The sequence below is a fragment of the Leptinotarsa decemlineata genome, unplaced genomic scaffold, assembly GCF_025532065.1.
Source record: "Leptinotarsa decemlineata unplaced genomic scaffold, Ldec_3_MD MMD2_tig00000157_RagTag_RagTag, whole genome shotgun sequence".
Classification (NCBI taxonomy): domain Eukaryota; kingdom Metazoa; phylum Arthropoda; class Insecta; order Coleoptera; family Chrysomelidae; genus Leptinotarsa; species Leptinotarsa decemlineata.
This window is the reverse complement of record NW_027412543.1, coordinates 26,484-35,347: the sequence shown is the minus strand read 5'-3', so window position 1 is coordinate 35,347 and position 8,864 is coordinate 26,484. Positions and strand designations below refer to the sequence as shown.

General features: G+C 35.2%; 1 long non-coding RNA gene across 1 annotated transcript in view; it reads right to left on the bottom strand.

Annotated features, from left to right (window-relative positions):
* The window catches only part of LOC141481363 (uncharacterized), a 165,666-nt gene extending 157,296 nt beyond the window's left edge, over positions 1-8,370 (bottom strand). Inside the window, exon 1 of the long non-coding RNA XR_012464916.1 lies at positions 8,257-8,370. This is a non-coding gene — a long non-coding RNA (uncharacterized lncRNA). The remainder of the gene's footprint in view (positions 1-8,256) is intronic.
* Between the last annotated feature and the right edge of the window lie 494 nt (positions 8,371-8,864).

The window sequence follows — 8,864 nt, the reverse complement described above, 5'->3', positions numbered from 1 at the left end:
AATGCTGGAAACGCCTGCATGTAAAACTTTTTTCAATCTCATTGACCATAGATATATGTTGTAAATTCGATATTAGGTATTTCTAAACACTTCCCCTACGATGACAAAACGTAAGTATCAGTGCACAAGCAGTAACTTCAAAGACACTTTTTTTGTGGTTATGATATGCCTACTGGGGAAACTTCCACAATAAAAAAAGGATAACACATGCGCAGTCCTACCTCCTGGGTGATGTGGAAACGGACTTTGCAAATTGTCATCTTGGAGGAATGTACAGAATTTCTTACACTCAGTCAACTTCAACAGTTGTCATATTCCTTCCTCACATAATGAACTTGACATAAATTTTTTGCCCTATATCATAAGGACCTTTTCTCTCAATAACACGTCCACAGAAATTCAGGTTTTGTTCCCTATTACAAACAGTTTACTGCCTTCCTGTTAGACGATATTCCTATTTTTTGAAAATATGTAACAATGAAAAATGCGTTTTTTGGAAGCAGTTGATGTGCATAAAATTTTGATTAGCGAAACATCCTAAATAATGCTTTGAAGGAAATTATTTCGATATTTTGAATACTAAATTTGCACAGTGATTTTGAGATGAATTTTATTGGCTGATAGTCTGTATTTTCAGACGAAAATTGATTGGAACCGAAAAATCAGTTCTAGTTCATACTCTTTTTTTCCCGACTTATGACAAATCCTGATTTAGACTTCCCGATATTACTTATTCTTACAGTATGTGTGGTACGCAGAGCTACCGTAGCCGAAACTTCAATGAATAGCACTTCGTGTTGTATTAAATATCCCTTTGGTGGAATACTTTATTTTTTTGGGAGAGGTAATTATAATTGATTTAAAAAAAAATCCTGAGGTGTAAGCAATCCAATTCACCTCTTTTTGCCTCGCAAAGATTCTCACTTCTCAATACACATATGATAAATTAGTTTCTGGTACAGATTGATAAGTTTTTCTTTCCAATAGAACCGACTCACTCGGATCCCTTCGAAGTAGTTTTTCTATTTCCGTTAAACCGAAAGTCAGGAATGAGGTGTTGCCAAAATTATTTGGGTGAATTCTTCATAATAGATTTGCGCTGTAGGTGATCCTTGATCATGAGAACGGCAAAGAGTTGTGGCATTTTTTGGAAAAGGGAGTGATGAACGAGAATCTCAAGAAGGGATTCGTTCAGTGGTGAGCCGTGTGGTCAATTTTCAAGATTGAACGATATCGTTTTGGATATAGTTTCATATATAGATTTTGAGAGTTCCACAAAAGGTTGCACGTTGACATGAATCTTATAAGTAATACTTTTCCTGATATTTTCACCTGGACTATCCTTAGGTAAATGAAAGCGTACTTTTACCTACGATCATTATTGAGTTATTACAATTTGTTTTACACATGATCAAATGGCAGATTTGAGGCACATTCAGATTTTGATTTCTATCTTTATTCAATTCATCGGCCAGTATTTTGTGAATGTCAAGTATCTTCAGAATATCTGATTTTTTATAGTTTCATTTCATTCCCGTGCCTTAAAGAACTGAATTTGATTAGATTTGGTTTCACAGTCGACCATATCAATGATCATTCATTTTATTGACTGTGTGACGCTCAACTTAGATATCTATAAAACAAATTATTCAATTGCTGAGATTTGAGAATACAAAAAAGTGTTTTTGAACGAAATCCATAGTGCATACCTACGAAGAGCTGCCGTACGCATTGCTCCTATCTTCCTACTGAATCTATTATAATTTTTGTATTACATGAAAAATAGGGTAACAATATTTGAATCAATTAAAGAATTTTTGTTGACTATCCCAAAATTCAAAAAAATGTTTCGTGTGGAGAATTTGAAGACGATTCGAACGGATTTCATAACAAATTTCGAAATTTCAATTTTTTCTTAAATAGACATCATTCAACTATTTCAACAATTATTAGAGAAATATACGAAATTTTTCATCAATATCAATTCTATTCAATAGATATTCTAATCAATTATGTTATTACTTTCTTATATGTCCTTTCGGCAACATTACTTTGCGACAGAATGATGGCTTTAGCAATAGTCAAATTCTGAATGTTTAATTTACTGGCAGTTGCTTTCTCATAAATTTTAATTTCCATTTCATCTCGGAATTCTAACCATCATTGATATTTACATGTGTGAAACGATGACACAATTCAGTACCTCTCTGAGAGGTAGCAAATTGAAGGGATTATTTGAAAGTTCTCTCAGGGATTAGTTGAATGAAAGTTATCTTCGTTCACCATTATATTGAGCAATGTGAACATTTTCACTCTGTATGTCTCAGGAAATTGAATACCTATTGCAGAAAGCTCTCTCAATAAACTATTATTGTGACACATTCAGAATTAGAAATATTGAAGCCAGAACTCCAATAATAGCTTTGAAATATAACTAACTTCAGATATATTTTAGATTATAATGTATTTTTGACAACCTCAAAATAATTTATATTGTATAGATATCGTCGTATTTGTAGCCTATATCTGATAAGCCATATAGATACATAACTTACCTATTGAAACTAGATAAAATAAAACATTATATAATGTCGTTGTATATGGGTTTTATAATTATTCTGATAATATCAAATAAACATTGTCATTTCTAGAACTGGCCAAATGAGAAATCTTTACATTCTGTAAGTAAATTTTGAATTTCATGTACCTGCTTTCTGATCTCAATTACCAAGATATCATTATATTTACATGGTTCAATTAAAATGTTACCTATCTTATTAACGACATACAATGAATTCGATATGCGGACGGACGACTATTTCAGAAAATGGGTATTTAAATTCTATGATATCCATCTGAGCATATCACATAGTTGGTGCTTAGCGACAGTTTTGCTTTGAATAGCATAAAAACGTTTCTGTTCAGTATATCTAATAACGAATGACTACGAGAAACACCATTCATTTTTGAACTGCTTGTGGACTAGTTTCTAGTATTTGATATAGTTTTCATTCTGAAAATCGCACAATCTTTCAATGGAGAATAACAATGAAAACATTCTAGTTAATTTGGAAAATTACGTTTTCTTTGAGAATGGATTCGCAACAAGTTCGGATGCAGTTGCATTTCTGAACAGTGATCCTTCTACTGGTTCTTCACTTCCTGAAGACTTGAACCTGTCAAACCAAGACAGGCAATCAGCAGCAGTAGAAAACAGTATTTCGGCGAAGGAACCAGAACAGTATGTGGAACAGGGAGCGAAATATACTGAAGGAGCGATATCAACGTTGGAGACGGTATTTGAAGAAATTCAAGTGAGTTATCAACCGAGGATCAATTCCCGTATCATGCAACCACCATCACAAATGCTACGTCTAGCACCTTCGAGTGATTTCAGTGCTTTCTCTCCTATGATACCGCGAGAAAATACCGGCGAATCCAGTACTATGGAGGGGCAGAATTCCTATAATTGCCATACTTCTCCTTATCCTTTCCTTTCTAACGTCTCGCACCTGTCAAACCAAGACAGGCAATCAGCAGCAGTAAAAAACGATATTTCAGCGAAGGAACTCGAACAGTACATGGAACAGGGAGCGAAATATACTGATGAAGCGATGTCAACGTCGGAGATTGTGTTTGAAAAAACCCAAGGGAGTCATCAACCGGGGATCGATTTCCGTATAAGCCAAACACCATCACAATTGCTACATCTGGAGCCTTCAAATGATTTCAATGCTTCATCTCCTATGACATTGCGAGAATTTACCAGCATATCCATTACTACGGAGGGACAGATATCCTATAATTGTCTTGATTGTGAAAGACATTTTGCCTCTCTAGGTTTTTTGAAACGGCATTATAATTCTGCAATTCATAAAAATATAGTTTTGAAGAATAGTGTCAACTCACATCAGCCGACAAATAGCAACGGAGCAGCAAAGCACTCACATCTTAATGGAGATATGCGGGGAATGTCATCTTCCATTGGAGATTCGAGTGGATCGCAAAGGGATATGCAGCTGACTCACCAGCGAGGCTTCGGCCTTGAAACAACTGGAAATAGACTCGAAGGGGACAGCGCTTCTGGAACGTGTAAATATGAATGCGATCAATGTAACATGTATTTCTCTAAGCAATGTTACCTCATTACAGCATAGAAAATCGATACATGATGGTGACAAACCCTTCAGGTGTGTTAAGTGCGGCAAAAGATTCAGCAGTGAGGAGGTCTTGCAGAAACATGTCGAAAGGCACTAGAGAGACAAACCCTTCAAATGTGTGCATTGTTTTAAAACGTTCAACTACAAATGGGATCTTACCCGGCACATGTATCATCATACAGATACCAAACCGCACTATTGCCCCATTTGCGGTAAAGGTTACAGTAGAGGGGACCATATGAGAAGACATACTTTGACGCATGGAAAATTATTTCAAGATATCGCACCCTGAGAATGAACGTGATTGATTTCGAAAGATTCAGTTTGTGGTAACCGGGCAAGGAAGTCTTCAAAAAACTGTAGTATTGAATACATCTCAATATAACTCTTCTGTGTTCCGACGCATTAGATCAATTCTTAGCAGATTTATAGATTAGCCTTTTGAGTGCACCGTGACCAAGTAACTTTGTATTTATAATATTTTCAATATATGTTGATATTAAATGTTGAGTAGTTTCAAATTAAGTCACTATTGCAAAATTATTTTTGAACTTTTCCAAATTTTCCATGAGTTACGTCTGTTTATGACGCAAAAGATTCAGCAGTGAGGGGGTCTTGCAGAAACATTTCGAAAGGCACTCGGGAGACAAACCCTTCAAATGTGTGCATTGTTATGAAACGTTCAATTACAAATGCGATGTCACCCGGCACATGTATCATCATACAGATACCAAACCGCACTATTGCCCCATTTGCGGTAAAGGTTACAGTAGAAGGGACCATGTGAGAAGACATACTTTGACGCATGGAAAATAATTTCAAGAAATCGCACCCTAAGAATGAAAGTGATTGATTTCAAAAAATACAGTTTGTGGTAAATGAGCAAGAAAGTCTTCAAAAAATTATAGTATTGAATACATCTCAATATAACTCTTCTGTGTTCCGACGCATTATATCGATTCTTAGCAGATTTATAGGTTAGCCTTTTGAGTACACCGTGACCAAGTAACAGCTGAATTGAATAAGGTTTGCAGCTCACGGTCAGCGCCGACAAAGTTAGTGCCGTTGTCAGAAAATAATTCAAGAGACTTTCCTTTCCTAGCAAAAAAGCGCTCAATACTAGTTTCAAATTAAGTCATCATTGCAAAATTATGTTATAAGTCTATTCATGACGCATATTGGAGAGCATTCTGTTGACATAATAAATAATAAGTCATTTTTGTACTGGAAGTTCTGTGAATGCGAGGTAGTAAATTAAAATGCAAAGTTTTAAAAATGTATCTATTTATTTTGAGTCTTTGCAACAGTCTCAATAGAGTTTCATCCAAGTGTTATCATTGATGAGGATGTAGTAACTAATTGCCACTTTTGACTAGCAAATAATAAATTATTTCAGAAACGTAGTCTTAGGTTACCCGTAATTCACATTACGCTTACAAACTGAAAAGTCTGATGTTTATTCAATTCAGCAAACAATCTTTGGATATCTGAGTAGAAAAATCAATATATTATAGTAGTAACTAATTCCTCAGCCTCGACCATTTTACAAAATTCTCAATATTACGCTATTTTTTCGACTTTGATATTTACCAAAATTTATTTTTGTTTGTGCATAATGCATAAGCATTCAGCCAATCTTTGGATAGCTAAGTAAGAAAATTATTATATTATAGTAGTAACTTAACCCCTGGCATTCATTTTTTCGAAAGTTGGGAAATTTTGCTGATGAGGTTGGGAAAATATGGATTCCCTTCCCCCTGGTATTTCTTTTCGCTACGGCCCTGGTGACATGTTATTTTCAACAGAATTAATGATGGCTTTCTGTGAAATTTGAAACCGAAGTGTTGGATGTAGTAATGAGCATTCATTATAATATATAGCATCAGAATTAGATTGGTTTTCTTTATCGCAACTCCAGCCATTTGGAATAGGTGAATTGGTGATTGTCACACGATACTGATTTTCTATCCATTGAGTAACATCGCTATTGAGGTATTCAACCAAAGGCTCCCTGTCTTGTTTTTTTTTTCGTCAGTCTGCAATTTTGGAGGTGTTATTTCCATCAAACTAAACATCTCTTGAACTAGGAGTAGACGAACATGGCGGGAACGAGCGCAAAATCGCATGTATTTTTTTATGGAGCTGAACTTTTTGCAATTTTTGGTTCGAACAGGAAAACGTGAGACGACATCGACGCAGGATGGAACGAGCGATTCAAGCGTGGAACTCTGCCCCTCGGCCCCCTTGGTACTCCACCTAAAACCTATCAGCTCCCCTAGTACTCCGCCCTCGGCCCCCTTGGGATTCCGCATCAGCGCTCAGGCCCCCTTGTCACGTGATTTTAATTAAAAAAAGTTTATAGTTATGAGATTCGAACCTGGATCCTCCGTGCCGTAAACATTGTCCTTAGCCTCTACACCAACGTAAGATATTGAAGTTAACTGCGAATGTTGGGTATTATTCGTGAATGACTCGATGAAAATTGGAAGCGTGAAAGTTATATATTAGTAATGATGAATCCGATTTGAGAAAAAACATTACAGATTGATGAGGCTGTATCGTTCCAAAGTGCGATCTCTCAATGTTGTAACAAACATGGCGTATGCACACAATGGAATTATTATCAAATTGAAAGTATAAATTAATACACTAATATATGCATATCATAGTGTTTGAAATTAAGAATGAATTAGAACTGAATACAGTAACAATAGAAACTGATTATTAGTTATTGACAAGATATCAATTAATTATAATTTATAAAAATGAGTTTTCAATATTTTTTGGCCGTAAGCTACAATGTATTAAAAATATGGAAGTATTTTGCAAGAGTGTTACCTCATATTACTGGAGATTTCTCCCAACACTCAACCGTTCTAGACCCACTGTTAAGGTTTCCGACCGTATATTTTTTAATAGACGGATTTTCTGAAATAACTGAAACAAAACCAAACTAATCCAAACCAACCATTATCCTTTCTTTTACTAAACAGAAAATTATAAAAAAATATTTGTTACAAATAGAGTATTCGAACCCACCCCAAAACTTAATCATACGTCAATTAGTCAACATCCCAACATCAAAGCCACTTACACTAACGAATACTTATGGATACGAACACTGTTACGAATTAATTATATAAAGCGGATAGCGAACCTATACAATTGAATTTGAACGCGAACGCATACGCTCAAATCACAAAATTATCAGAAACCTAGATACTCCCAAATAAAGTAAATGCCGTGAATCACCTTGTATGGTTCAGCTGCTGAAACTGAACTCCCATCCAACCCTAACAACTCATTTCTATATGAAATATTTTTTCGAAACACAACTAAGCATCCAGTGGGTTTATAATGATGTATAAACTAAAACAAAGTCATTCGATAGTCATTGTTGTACTGGAAGTTTCGTGTATACAAGGTAATAAATTGAAATGCAAAGTTTTAAAAATCAAATGTATCTATTTATTTGAAGTCTTTACACCAGTCTCAGTAACGTTTTTCTACCCATTGAACAACATGGCTATTGAGATATTCAACCAAATGCTTGTTTTTTCTTCATCATTCTGCAATTTTGAAGGTGTTATTCCCATCAAACTGAACATTTCTTGAACTAGGCTTGTGAAGTAAACCTTTGGTGTAGTAATGAATATTACTGAGTTTTTTCTCAACATCGAATCATTATTTTCAACACCTCGACACGTGTTTCGATCACCAAGTGATCATCTTCAAAGAGGAAGATTAAAAAAACAGTTATTGAAAACGATTTGATGTTGGGAAAAAAATTCCAGTAATATTCGGTACATAACGTACAAACCTTTTATATTCAGGGGACGTATTCCAAGAAATAGCCAACTGATCCTCCTTATTTTTACTACTGATGGCTCAATATTCAGAATAACAAAAATAATCAGTCGGTATAATTTTAGTCAAAAATAGACCTATTCGCATAAGTGCCGTTCATTTTTAATTATAATTTTTTACCTCATAGACCTAATCTGTAAATGGTCACTGAACACTATTACATATTTTGTTCTATACAGACCTATTTCACAAATGGTCACTTTATTACAAAAAAATAGTTGTTACTTACCTTCACAGTATTTGCAATAAACAGACACACTTCGATATCCGCCGATATTTTACACGTCCACTCGAAAGCACGTCTGACGTAATACTAGTTCTGCCTCTTTCACACAACATGCATAAATGAATAGCGGGAACAGTAAAAGAGATCGAAACATGCGCTGTCCCTATTATACTTAGCGTGTTTTGACCCATGATTGATTAATCGTGAGTATGAATGCTCAATGCACATAAGAATTACAATAACTCTTGTGAAAAGATAGGATGAGAAATTAATTATGGCTCCATTGCGTATGCATCTGCCTCAAAATCAGTCTTGAGACCGCTTGACACTATTCATAATACTGCTCTCAGAATCGCTTTGGGTGCTTTTCGCACTACTCCGATAGATAGTATTTATTTTGAAACTGGTGAACCCGCCTTGCAACGGCGACGAATGTATTTAACCTTGTCACATGCCACATCCATAGCAGCAAATGAAAATAAGCCTTTGTACAATAATACGTTTACCAATAAATACCGGCACTATTTCAATGGGAAGACACGCACACCTAAGCCATACTATGAAAGAATTCGAACGTATCTTCAGCACCTAAACATTGAATTCCCGGATGT